At 36.4% G+C, this 12,976-nt stretch overlaps 1 pseudogene; it reads left to right on the forward strand.

Annotated features, from left to right (window-relative positions):
* The first annotated feature begins 9,943 nt into the window (after positions 1–9,943).
* Positions 9,944–11,854, forward strand: LOC119519209 (annotated as a pseudogene).
* The last annotated feature ends 1,122 nt before the right edge of the window (positions 11,855–12,976 follow it).

Genomic DNA, 12,976 nt, shown 5'->3' on the forward strand with positions numbered 1-12,976 from the left:
GCATAAGGATGGACTATGGATTGAAAATTCAGTGCCATGTAACTATACTGGGCAGAGGGAGAGAGAATATGCTGTGGAGGCAGATGTAGGGCAGGGTGTAAAGGAGAACCAAGTCCTCATCTTTCCACATTAGAAGTCAATAAAAAAGGCTGAAAATGGAAAAATTATTAAGTAACGTTCTAAGCATGTTATATAGAGATAGGGAGGAAATATCACCACTAAATGAGTTCAAAATGATTGTCTCTATGAACTGGAAAATAGGAAGAAGGAGGGAGACAGGGGACCATGCTTTCCACAACAAGCCTTGTCTCACTTTTGGACTTTTTGAACTGGGTTTGTGCATAACTTTGATAACAATCAAAATTAGATTAAAATTTTAAAGAATGAATAAAAATCAGTTTGCACTCACATTAACATTGGCATTACCCTAACCTCTATGTAAGACAGTAGAACGTCCTATACATTATCAAAGGTGTCTTGGGGGAAAGTGGGAGTTCCTCAGCTTGCAGAGGAGCAGCAGTGCCCTAACACATTTGTTCACTTTCATTAGATTGCCAAGTAAGCCTAAGTAAACAGATATAGGGATCATATCATTTACTTTTAACTAACTCCCACAAAATGACACAGTGCCTTTAGAAGATTCTTGTGAAGAACTTGAATAGTATAATTTATTGACTCTAAGATGTGTTGTTTTTTTCCCTACATTTTAACATTTCTGAAATCAGAATACATTTTTTTTAAATTCAGTTTTATTGAGATATATTCACATACCATATAATTATCCATGGTGTACAATCAACTGTTCACAGCACCATCATACAGTTGTACATTCATCACTGCAATCAATTTTTGAACATTTTCCTTACACCAAAAAGAATAAAAAGAAGAAAAAATAAAAGTAAAAAAGAACACCTAAATGATTCCTCTCCTCCATCCCATCCTATTTTTCATTTAGTTTTTGTCCCCATTTTTCTACTCATCCATTCATACACTGGATAAAGGGAGAGCAATCCATGAGGTTTTCACAATCACACTGTCAGCCCTTGTAGGCTACATTGTTATACAATTGTCCTCAAGAGTCCAGGCTACTGGGTTGAAGTTTGATAGATTCAGGTATTTACTTCTAGCTATTCCAATACATTATAACCTAAAAAGTGTTATCTATATAGTGCGTAAGATCGTCCACTCCATTTGGAATCTCTCAGCCACTGAAACATTATTTTGTCAGAATAAATTTTCAGTCAATAGAATTCTGTATTTAATTAACAACATGCTTCTTTTTCAGTATACATAAAACAACTGATGCCATCTTAGATTTGATTAAAAAGCAGAAGTACAAACACAGGTGACAACAGTCATGCTGGCAGTTCTACTCTCCTATGAGCCCCTAATCAACCACCTCACTACCTGTGATGAGTTCTGATGTAATAAGAACCGGCAAGAAACCAGCCCAAAGTAACAACTCCCAATAAGAGACCTTGATATGTGAAAGTACTTCCATTACTTTTATTGAGAGACTCTCCCCAAAGTGTACAATGTGTCTCAAGAGATTAGCTAATGATGGTATGGAACCATCATGTCTAGGAAGATCTTTAAACACTAAACTTACAAAAAATTAATACACTTTGTAAACTTTTTCTCTCAGTGATGGTTGAAGTCATTTGTCTTGAACAGGCCCTTTACAAAATTTCATTCCACTTAATGATAGTAATAGTGATCTCTTCTGGTGATTCTTCATATTGTACCACAGAAGCATGTTTAAATATTTTTATTAAGATACACAATCAAAAAAGTTGGAGACTGCTGACCTGGATAATCCTGCCACCCTCTTCTAGTCACAGACTTTCTCCAAATGTTGCAACAAATAATCAGTTAGGTTTCTGCTTACTAAAATTACAATTGCAGTCCCACACTGCCTCTCTACAATAACATGTAGATCACCTAGATTGGGGATTGATGTGCTGCTGAAACATTGAGACACAATTATACCCATGGCTCTTCCCATCCATTTTCCTAAATTATCTCTTCAAGGATATGCTCACCTCCACTCCTTGAAAATTCTGTATGTCCCCCACAAATAGCTTATATTGAGTGGTGTGATTCTGCCTCTGACCTTGGGGGGCCTTGCTTTTGAATTCACTCCTCATTCATATGCTGCACAGGAGAGCATTGGCCCTTGTGGAGCTTAGAGGAAAGGGCACTGGCTTTGGAAACAATTATGCCTTGCTTCAAATCTGTGTTCCAGCACTTACTATCCAGGATACCTCACCCTCTCTGTTTCTAATTTTAAAGTGGGGGAAAATAGTGCCTACCCTGTAAGTGGTACAGAATGTACTGACCTTGACATAGGATGGACACTTAAAATTATAGCTTTAAAATATAATTTTGCTGTAATTTATCCACTTCTTAATATGCTCATTATGGAGAATTTGGAGAACTTGAAAAGGTAAATGTAACAAAGGAAAATTTTTAAAATCTATCAACTCATTTTGCATTCATATATGGATGCCATAAGCAAATTTGATGCATTCTTTTTCTTTTTTCTTATGCATGTGTTGAAATCATACATGTATATATTTTTATAGCTTTATACTTAAAATAATATTATATTTAAGTATTTCACTATATGTCTCTATTCTGTGTAACAACTAATGTAAAATTTAGTGGCTTGTCTGGTATATGATATAGGTGATACATCAAGTCACGAGGGTAAAAATAGCCTTTTTAACAAATGGCAATGGGAAAGATATGAACTTAGACTCATTTCATACCATAGACACCAAACTCCAAATGGACCACAGATCTAAATGATAAAACAAAACTAAGCAAAAAAACTCTACAGACAGAAGATAAGATGTGTGAAGAAATCTTGAACTCTTTTTAGTTTAGTAGGTTTATTGTCATGGTATGGGCAAGGTAATCCCCAAACTATTTTAGATGCAATATAGTATTGAGTAAGTATGTAAATGTGTTGATGTTGAGAGCCAGTGTTCTCACTGTGGAGGAAGGAACAGAAAATCATTGACTGGGGGAAGGCAAAAACCGAACCCTTTGGGGATGGATTAGAAGTGGAGATAGTATGAATTCATAATTTAAAAATATGTATATGTATGTCCATATTCAGGCATATATATGTATATGTATATTTGTATATATGTATGCATATCTACATACATATATTTCCTTGCTCTGTCCATTTAAAGAGCCAAGAAACAAAGATACTGCAGTAGCAATGAACATACCTAGTGCGCAGATTGTTATCACTAATACAGTTCCCTGTATCTTAACCACTAATACAGGGATCTTCAGGGATATGGTTGATCCCAGGGCTGGGATAGGATAGATGTAAGATGTGCACACCTGTAATATCTTGTTATGTCACAAGCAAGAAAGTTTTTAAGCATAACAAGGAAAGAGAGAGAGAGAAAGCAAGCAAAAAAGACAGGAAGGGAGAGGAGGGAGCAGAAGGAGGGAAGGGGGGCAGCAGGGAGATTGTAAGTGTAAGTTAAAGGAAAAGTCAGTTTGAAGGGGCTCCCAATGGCCAAATATGAGACAATTTTAGCATCAAAATTATTAAGTACAATACTGAATTGTAAATCATTGAAAAATAGATATTTATGAATTCATACTAAAAATAAATTCGATTAACAAATAAATAAACGGTATGGCAGTTCTCTTGCTTCAAATAGAATGCCAAAGACTAAATGGTAAATGTATAGGGAGTGCCAGAGTTATATAATCACATCACAAAAGGCAGGATTTCAATTATGTACCCGTGTGTAAGAAAAAAGACTATGTCAAAATTGTTTGCAATATACATACACACATATTTGTGTATGTAAAGGATTGATAGTTTTTTCCCCTTTATATTCAATTTACCCTTCTATGTTTTCTAAATACTCCATAATAAGCATAAGAAACAAGATTTTGCAACCATTATGGTCAAAATTGGATCAGGTGAGGATCCTCAACAGATGCTAAATCTAGGGAGAAACTTTGGTAAGAAACAGGATATTTGCATAGTCAAAGTGTTTCCCCACAGACTGCTTATTAGTTTCAAGGGAGAAAACAAAAACAGTAATTATACAGTGGAGAAATCAGCAACATCTTTACTGAAACATCAAAACTAACATTACCTGTGAAGGACATTTGGACAAAATGTGTCACCAGATGTAGTGCATTGAGAAGGATACAACATCACCAAGGCAGTATTCTAGCCAAGAATGTATAACCTGAATCTAATCATGAGAAAACATAAGACAAGCACAAAATGAAGAACTTCCTATGAAAAAAAAGAGGGGAGATTCTATGAAAAGTAACTTCTAAAATGTCAATTGCCATAAAAGACAAAAGAAAAGTTTCCTGGAACATGGGACTTTCAGTGCTAAAATTGGAAAGTCCCAGGCAAACCTGAAGGGTTGGTCATCGGACATGATGACACGATGCAATACCTGAGAACAGACCAATTCTGCACTGTGGGGAGAAAATGCTGTAAAGAAAATTATTGTATTGACTGAAAAAGTTGGAAAAAGGATAGTAGGTTAATAAATGTACAATTATGAATTTGATAACTGCACTGCATTTGTGTAAGACAATATTCTTATTCTTGGAAAATTCACACTGAAGTATTTAGAGGCAAATGGCTTTAATATATGCAACATACTCTCAAATAGTTCAGGAAATTATTTTACACACCCAGTGCTCAAGAGGTCTATAAATAAGAGAACAAATAAAGCAAATGAGGTAAAATCTTAATAGATAAATTAAGAGGTGTATGAGCATTTCTTGTACTATTTTTTTATTGCAAATTACTGTAAGTTTTTGCAAATTACTTCACACACAATAAGATGTGTGAAGAAATCTTGAACTCTTTTTTAGAGTTTAGAAAAGATGTACTGTAGAATAGGTCTGGTCACAAGCACAGTGGCATATAGGTCACATGTCAAATCACATGCATTTAGTATTTAGTATTTTAATTCTTTGCCAGTCATAGTTGTAGCATTTTTTCTTGTTTTCTAGTTTCCTATTTCAAATTTTGTTATTTTTCCTTTTCATGAAGATGTTTAATGTTTACATTATCAAATCTTTCATATTCCATTAGTTTTCTCTTCCTTGGCTGTCTTTGTTGTGTCATCATCATTACTGTTGTTATAGCTACACAGGTTAATAAGAAATAACTGGTGCTTTGAAGTCAAATCCCAGTCTTGTAACAAAGAAGCCATATGATTTTCAGAACAAGTCTCCTAAACTGTCTGAGCCTTTTTTTTCTATTTGTTAAAAACAAAGGGGGTAGAGGATAAAGTTCCCGTGTCATTGAACCTAAGATGCACGTACTATCACACTTTAGCATCTCTGAAATTCGGGTGCATCTTACAATTGATGGCATCTTGTGTTAGACAAAATGGGGTACTTATCTCATAGGGGATACATGAAATAAGTGAAATAAGTGTATTTATAAAATAAATTAGGATTATATGAAATAATATATGTAAATTACCCAGAACTCAGTAGGCTTTCTCTAATGTGGCTGTTTGGTTGCCATTTTAATAATGAGTTTTGGGTCTCTGAATAAATCTGAGAATGGAATTTCCTAATTGGAGAAAGGTTTAAAGATAATAATAGTAAAGAGATCTACAAATACAAAGCACTGGATTCTTCAGTCCTCAAAGTAGCTTTGTCTTTAGTTCCACTAACAATATTTTGTTACTTTATGCTCCTCCTTCCAATTTTCTTCATCTCCCTTTTAAATTTCAGCACATTGAGACCCTTCTGAAAGATACTTTCTCCATTTCCTCCTCATTGAAATCCTTTACGGAATTTTTACATGTTAAGGCTTTTACTTTTTAGGACACCCATCCTTTTAAGCTATCTTCTAATAGCAGCCCCAGTCATGAATTAATAGTATTTTTTAAGAAAAATATGAAATATTTTCATTGATATAGTAATACAGGAAAGAACTTAAAAATACTTAGATAAAAGGATAGAATTTATAATAATATCTGTTCTTTTAATTTCCATTATTTTTTTCTTATACTACATGTGCCAAAAATACTAATACTGTAAAGAAAAAAGTCTTCTTAAAATCTAGTGCACGTGTTCATGAGGTGTTACAGAAAGACAGGTTTTATGAAATGAGAAAGGGTGGTACCTTTTTTGAAGTGAAGAGCTCTTTCATGAAGGCAGGAGAACAAGTTCTACGGGTTTGGATATAGCCCCTGGCATGCAGAGGCAACGTCAAAGAACTACAGGGTTTGAGGGTTATAATCATAACTTGCTTACTCCAAACTACAGGAGAAAGGCCTGACATTACTTTCTTAACCTGAGACATGTACCATTTCAAAATGGTAATTTATTATTGTCCTTATGTGTTTCAGAATGAGTCAAAATAGATATTATGAGAGCTTATAAAATCTCACAAACAAGTAAACATAATCTGATAACATGGACCATGTGCCCAATAAAAGTAAAAGAGTCTCTGAGAATTACAAAAATAACTCTAAAACAGACAGAAAACTTAAGTGCTTTAGCAGAGGCATATGCCATGAACTGTGGGAGTGATGATACAGGAGGTTGCATTTGATTTGAATAATCAGGGGAGGCTTCAAAAGGAGGTGCAGTGAAATATGCCTGAGATTTGTAAAGGTAGTGTTGATGAGGAACACAATAAGCAAGATTTGCAAGTATTTGTATAGGGCAGAATAATGGTGCAAGAGCTAAATGCAATTTGCCATGCTGCTGGGACGCCAATGATGAATAGAAAGGCTTAATGGGACATAAAATGCCATCTCTCATTGAAATGAACCAAACAAAATCAACCACCTAGGATTAGTTCTCATTTTGAGAGTGACTATAAGTCTAGTTACATATTGACCGTTTCCATGGTTATCTTTACTCAGAGCTTCTAGAACTTGCTGGTATCTTCTGTGCTGCAACCTGGGGTCGACGGGAAAGAAAGAGAAGAAATATTACAGAGCCAGGTCTCCCCACCTTGGAAAGCCATTGGAGCTCAGTTATAAGAATTGTAAGGAACAAAATAAAAGCCCCATCTCTGTATAGGAGTAAGGTTGGCACACTTGATATGCCAAGAAACGTCAGAGAACAATCTTAGTCTCTTTATTTTTCCTTGAATTTTTTCTTCTTATATATTTTATATATTTATATATTTACATATTTCTTTTCCCCCATATACATGTTTTATCTTAAGTAGGGTATGGTTAATCCTACAGATCTCAGCTAAACTAAAACATTGCTGATGAAACATTCTAACCTCTGCCTGTTTACTGCTATCCCAAACATAGTGTCTGTGACAAGGTTGGGATCTGTTAAGAAAGAGAAAGCTGGAGGACATCCAACAAAATAATTTCTTGTTAAGCACTTCTAGCAAGCAATTGACTCAGGCCTCCACCCTACAACATAAGTAGACTCTGTGCTCAAAGTGACCACCTGCGACACCCTAATGAAGTCCAGTCAGTCACTGGGTTTGCACGATTCCTGTGGTGGCACACTATAACATATAACATATAACTATAACAGTGGTACCTTATTCTGAAGACAGTATCAGCAGAGAATGAACTCACAGAAAGACCAAAGGAAGTTGGACGTCATTGAAAACCCCAAGTATCCAAGTAAAAGAAGAAGAATGTGAAACGGGAACTTCCTCTGTCATCTCCTTGGCACTGATCTAAAAGTGGTTGACTGTGCCTCTATGAGGATTTCTTCTTTTGCCTCTATGATAATTTCTTCTACCACAAGGCAGGGCTACAGGAGTGGGGGGGTTCTTAGATAAATTAGTGGATCTTAAAGCCAAAAAGGATGGTTGGAAGAAAGATCAGATTTCAAGATAGGTTCTCATATAAAATATCTGTTAATAGATGGATAGAACAGAAGAGGCCTGTAGTGGGGGAAGCATAGATTTTAGAATCAGAAAGTCTGCTTGAAATTCCTCAGCTACCGCACTGAGCCATATCACTCTGGCTTAACTTCTCTGAGTTTCACTGGAAAATGGAGTATGGGTAGGGCAAGATGTTAATAATACTGTTTTTAACATAACAGTCTCAAGAATTAAATGTGATAACATATCTGAAAGTGCCTCCCAGGCCAGTGAATCTCAAACTTTAATGTGTATAGGAATCACATTAGGATAGCGTTAAAATGCAGATTCAGATTCATTAGGTCTGAGGTGGAGTCTGAGAATCTGCATTTCTAACAAGTACCCAAGTAATGCTCGATTCTGCTGGCACATAGAACACATTTTGAATAGCATGATGGCAGTAAAGTGCCACACGGTAACTGACTAGTATCAGCACATTGTAACAAGTTTCCAGGGCAGGATATTCCTTAATATTTAAATTTTCATTTTTTCCACTCCTTCACAGACTCCTACCCCACTGCTCGTACCAACCTGCACATCTAGTGATGATAAAAATGCTCACCTAACATACTGAACTCTGCTTAAAAAGATTGAAAAGCAGTCTTAGAGACAATGGCTTTGTCTCATTAGGCTTTTGGGTGCAATGATTTCACAATTTTCTCTGGTGCACCAAATATTTGGGAGTTGTGATTGGGCAGAAAAGCTGAAAAAGATTGGCTTGATGAATTGTGAGAGAGATTTTGAGAAGGTTTTATAAAGAGGATCCCCTGGACACCATTACATAATGTTTGTATATTGTGTAAATTTGTATAATTTGCACACTTGCGAATATTTTATATTTTACCATTTCCAGGGCACTTGCACATGCATCATCTCATGTATTCTTTACAACAATGTGGGCTGGGCAGGTATCATTAGCCCCATTGTGCAGGTGATGAAACGAACACAGAGAGATGAAGCGAGTTGCTCAAGGTCACATTCATACAGTGGCTACAACACCAGGACAAAATCCAGTTCTTCTGACTCCTACTTCAGTGCTCTTTGCTCTGTCTCCCTGTACTCAGTGCTTACTACAATGATGCCAAAAATCACTGTTTGGTTCATTGAACCCCTGTTAAGAGTAAGATTCTGATTAGTAGAATGTGAAGGGTGGCAAATATCACAGATTTGGTTACAGTAGGGTATGCCATCAGCAAAAGTCCAAAAACATAGCTATCTCTCATTTCGATCAGAGGAAATTTACTCCACCCCGAAATTTTCAGATGATTCATTTTCTTGTTCCATTTCCAGCCAAGAATGCAATGTCCTACTCCTTTTGAAATGTTTATACATAAGAGTTTAGAGCCTGGGTCTGGACGACAACTTTTAAAATATGCTTCTTACTTTTCTTCTCACTTCCTCATTAATATGTCCTTGACCACTCCATCTCATAGTGATCTCAATCTCTCTCTTTCCCCTGTTCATATTAACTTCCTTGGGCACTTGGCGCTATATACTTATATTTTGCCTTACCCTGATGATGATTCATTCAAGTGTGTGTGTGCCTTGCCAAATGAAATTGGTAATTCTCTGAGAGAAGAGCAAACATGTTCCATGCTTTGTAATTTATATCTTACACTGAATGATGAAAATGGGAAGTGGAGTTACAGAGTTAAAACTGTATCGAATTTGGAGTCTGATGATCTGGATCAACTATTCATTAGTCATGTGACCCTGAACAAGACACAAACTCTGAGCTGACTCATCTAGAAAATGAGATTAGTACCTGTCTCATAGAATTGTTGTGAAAAGTAAATGGGATGATATATGTAAAAGTATTTTGCAAACTCATAAGAGCTGTTCAAATGTGAAAAGTGTATTTATATTTTAATGAACATTAAATGGGAGGAATCTATTGGTAACATCAGACATATGCAAATTTCTTTTCTTACCAAAATACCACCTTACATTCCTATGTCCTACTATGAAAAGAAATATATTCACATGGAAATATTAGTGAAAGTTGCTTGTGTAAAAGTGGGAAAGATGAACAAGCTATGATTCAATGAAAGCTGAAATAATCCAAATGCCAAAATGTTCATTAAGAGCTGTCAACACTGTGGTTTCATGAAGCTTGGAGTTAAGTTATGGCCTAGGGAATTACCTTTTACGTTTTCAATATTTCCACGGATGCTGTGGGCTCTGCAGGAGCTGGGTTTCCCACACATGATGCTGGTGCAGTCTGCAACCATCCCTCTGTTCATGAATAACAAAGATGTGACTGCAGCAGCAGTCACAGGGAGTGGCGAAACTCTTGCTTTTGTCATCCCCTTCCTGGAGATCCTCCTGAGAATGGAAGAGAAGTTAAGAAAAAGGTGGCTGCTATAATCATCACCACACCCTCCAAAGAACTGCTTCAAATCAACAAGGTCCAGTTGCACTTCACGAAGCAATTTGCGCAGTTTAGCCAGATTCTTTGGATCAGAGGCAGGAATTTTAGAGAAGATGTTGAGAGGTTTAAGGAGGAAGGTGGAAACATCACTGTGGCAACTCCAGCTGCTTGGAGGACATGTTCTGAAGGAAGGCTGAAGGGCTGGATTTGGCCAGCTGTGTGAAATCCCTTGATGTCCTTGTGCTGGATGAAGCAGACAGACTTTTTGGACTTGGGATTTGAGGCAGGTATAAGCACCATTCTGGAGCTATTGCCAAAGCAAATGAGAACAGGCCTTTTCTCTGCCACTCAGATGCATGAAGTGAAGAACTTGGTGAGAGCAGGCCTCCAGAATCCTGTCCTGATCTCAGTGAAGGACAATGGCATGGCAGTCAGCAGCACCCAGAAAACCCCATCCTTCCTGGGGAACTACTATATGGTATGCAAGGCAGATGAGAAATTTAATCAACTGGTACATTTTTTCTCAATCATAAGCAGGAAAAGCATCTGGTATTCTTCAGGCACTTTCTGGCCTGCGTGTGAACCTGCGCCTGTGTGGAATACTACAGTAGGGCTCCAGAGGCCCTGGTGAGGAACGTGAAGATAATGTGCATCCATGGAAAGACAAAATATAAATGAAATAAGATCTTCATGGAGTTCTGCCATTTGCAAAACAGAATTTTAGTGTTCACTGGTGTGATGTCCTGAGGGGTAGATATTCCTGAAGTTAACTGGGTTTTGCAATACGACCCTCCCAGCAGTGCAAGTACCTTCGTGCATCGCTGTGGCCACATAGCCCACATCGGCCACAGCAGCAGTGCCCTGGTGTTCCTCCTTCCAAAGAAAAAGTCATACATCAGTTTCCTTGCAATTAACCAGAAATGCCCTCTGCAGGAAATGAAACTACAGAGAAACGCAGTTGATCTACTTCCAAAGCTGAAGTCCTCAGCCCTGGCAGACAGAGCTGTGTTTGAAAAGGGAATGAAAACTTTTGTGTCGTATGTCCAGGCCTATGCAAAGCATGAATGCAGCCTCATCTTCAGATTAAAGTCCTCGATTTTGCTAGTCTTGCTCAAGGTTTTGCCCTGCTAAGGATGCCCAAGATGCCAGAACTGAGAGGAAAACAGTTTCCAGATTTTGTGCCTCTGTATGTTAATAAGAACACTATTCCATTTAAAGATAAAATTAGAGAAAAGCAGAGGCAGAAACGACTGGAGCAACAAAGAAAAGAGAAAACAGAAAATGAAAGGAGAAGAAAATTCATCAGAAACAAAGCTTGGTCAAAGCAGAAGGCCAAAAAGGAAAAGAAGAAAAAAATAAATAAAAAACGGAAAATGGAGGAGGGTTCTGATATTGAAGATGAGGACATGGAAGAACTTCTTACGACACAAGACTCTTTAAAAAGTTTTAAAAAGGCAAAATTACTGAAGAAGAATTTGAAAACAGATTGTTGACAAGCAGCAAAAGAAAACTCAAGACAGTTAGAGATCTCAGATTTGGAAGATGACTGCCGATTCCAGTGTCTCAGATGTGCCACAGCAGAGAAAAGAGAAGGGAACAGAGTGAGGAAATAAGATGAGAAATTCCCAGACTTGGTGGACAGCTCACATTTGTTTTCATTGCAAATCAAACCTTCAGTAGAAGTCTATGAAGAACCACGTTTCCGAAAGCTACCCTTTCAGACCTGGGAGAAATGAGAGGATAATTGGTCTTGAAGAAGTATAACAGAAAATATATAAAATTATATGGGTGTAAATAATAGATGACAATATTTATTTTGATGGGTCCTCTATATATAATTAAAAATCTCATTTATCTGTGGATATTTTATACTTATTTTAAAATATAAAGCTACTAAAATATATTTTAAAAATTCTTAGTATTTTTGCAGAAATACTGAGTAGAATAGCATAACTACCAAAACCTGTAGAGGGAAGAAAATGATTCACTCCCTAGAATGAGGATTCTAGCACAATCAGAACACATATGCTTACCAGATCATCTGAAAGCAATTCTAAGCATTCAAAGCCACCCTTCCATTCTGACTTATTCATTTCCATTACCACATTAAAATTGTTCACATTTGTGGACTTGAGGCCATTCTGTAGCATTCTTTCTCATCATACACATAATGACAGCTGCCACATATTGAATAGATATCAGATCTGTACTGGTAATCTTTATTATCTATAATCTTCAAATAAATCTTGTAAGAAGGTTATTTTTGTTCCAATGTTATAGAATCCAAGTCCCTGAGAATCTAACTCAACTGCTTTAAAGTACTTCTGTGGGTCAGGAAAGGTCAGGATTTAAAGTGGGTCTCTCTGATATGCAGCCCCTGCTCTTATCATTAGGAAACAATGATAATGTCTAAGGCTTGTGTTTTTTTTCCTTAAGAAACTTTTTCCTTTAATTACATGAAGTATTTAAAAAAAAGTTTTCAATCATTTGAATCTAACTTTCAAGTGAAATCATGAAAATATTCAACATCCTCCAGACAAATGCTTTTTGAATTAAATTGAAAATATTACATAACATATAAATAAGGGCAGGAAAAAAGACTGTACAACATGATGAATTGAGTAATAATGTTATTCACATGTAATTAGAAACGTTCTTATTTTAGGAGAAGAGAATAGTTTATTAAAAACAAAAAACAAACACAAAAACCAAATAGGTTATGAAATAAAAGCCCC

Source organism: Choloepus didactylus, chromosome 1 (genome assembly GCF_015220235.1).
Source record: "Choloepus didactylus isolate mChoDid1 chromosome 1, mChoDid1.pri, whole genome shotgun sequence".
NCBI lineage: Eukaryota > Metazoa > Chordata > Mammalia > Pilosa > Megalonychidae > Choloepus > Choloepus didactylus.